Raw genomic sequence first — 1,469 nt, 5'->3', positions numbered from 1 at the left:
GTTACAATACTTATCTATTACTCGTTCGGACATCACCTTTACCACCAACCAAGTCTGTCAACACATGCATCAACCCACGGTCCAAGATTTTCAATCCCTCAAGAGGCTGTTGCGGTATATAAAAGACATAGTGGCATTCGGGCTTCCCATCACCACTGGCCCTCTGACTCTCAGGACATACACGGACGACGATTGGGTCTCAGATGCATCCGATCGGAAGTCGATCTCCGGGTTCTGCACCTTCTCAGGATCGAATCTTATCTCTTGGTCGGTCAAAAAGCAGGTCACAGTTGCTAAATCATCAATAGGGGCAGAATACAGATCCCTTTTAGCAGCATCCAACGTCATTTGGCTCCACCGCCTCATCGCCGAGCTGGATCATCCGTAACACTCCCCAAGTACTACTATCCACTGCGATAACACATATGCTATCGCTCTCGCTAAGAACCCCAATCTTCCACACTCGGACCAAACACATCGAGATAGACTATCATTTCATTCGCTAGCACATAGGCTCCGGAGCAATCTCCGTCACTCACATTCCCTCCACTGATCAAACTGCAGACATCCTAACTAAACATCTCTCACCAGCTCGCTTCCACGAGCTTCGTCGCAAATTAACCAATCAAAAGATGAATGCTTAATTTGAGTGAGGCTATGAACAAGCACCTGTTTGGCTATGTATTTACTGTTTTACCGTTATCTCTCTCTATAAATTGGTCTGTAAGCCTGTATGAATTTATTCTGAATAATAATATTTTACTCTTTCTTTTGTTTCCTGAGTTCTCTGTCTTTTGCCCCTCTCTCTCCGCTTGGCTTCTTTCAATGCTAACATGTGAAAGAATTTAAAGAAAAAAATATTAAACATGTTACTTTTGTGTTAAAGTCGGATTTATAGGTCAAGTTTAGATTAGATCATTTATTGATCGTTTTTTTTTTTATAAATATTATGGTTTAGTGTTATCATTTACTAATTCAGATAGTATAATGATGGAGAGTCATAAGGAATTATTATTGTGCAGACAGATAAAGAAAGAGTGATGACTCTGTATACTGAGCCAATGATTACTGATTATTGATTACCGACCACTAAAAAATACCGTGATATCTAAGACTTCTTACTTGTTTAAGTGTGGCCACTAAAATGTTTATTATTGATTCATTATTACTTTACGGCTTTACTGTTTACAGAATTTACTGCCACTGCAAATGTGTTTTACTATTTATGCACAGATTCATGATCATCTAAATGTTAATGTTATGATTTGATTGTTGACATGCATATTGCTCATATATCGTGCTTTGAGTTCAGTTGTAGGATTTGGTTACTTGCTGGACTGTTGAGCTCATTATATATGATTAAATGATTTCAGACTAGGGCAAGAGAGAATGAGTGTGGGATTGATCAGTATATTTCATGTTCAAGTTCTTCTTATTTTAGTTATACTTTTGCACTCATGATATGAAAG

This window comes from Dendrobium catenatum, unplaced genomic scaffold (assembly GCF_001605985.2).
Source record: "Dendrobium catenatum unplaced genomic scaffold, ASM160598v2 fragScaff_scaffold_1557, whole genome shotgun sequence".
Taxonomy (NCBI): Eukaryota; Viridiplantae; Streptophyta; class Magnoliopsida; order Asparagales; family Orchidaceae; genus Dendrobium; species Dendrobium catenatum.
The sequence above is the reverse complement of the archived record's forward strand: the minus strand, read 5'-3'. Positions refer to the sequence as shown.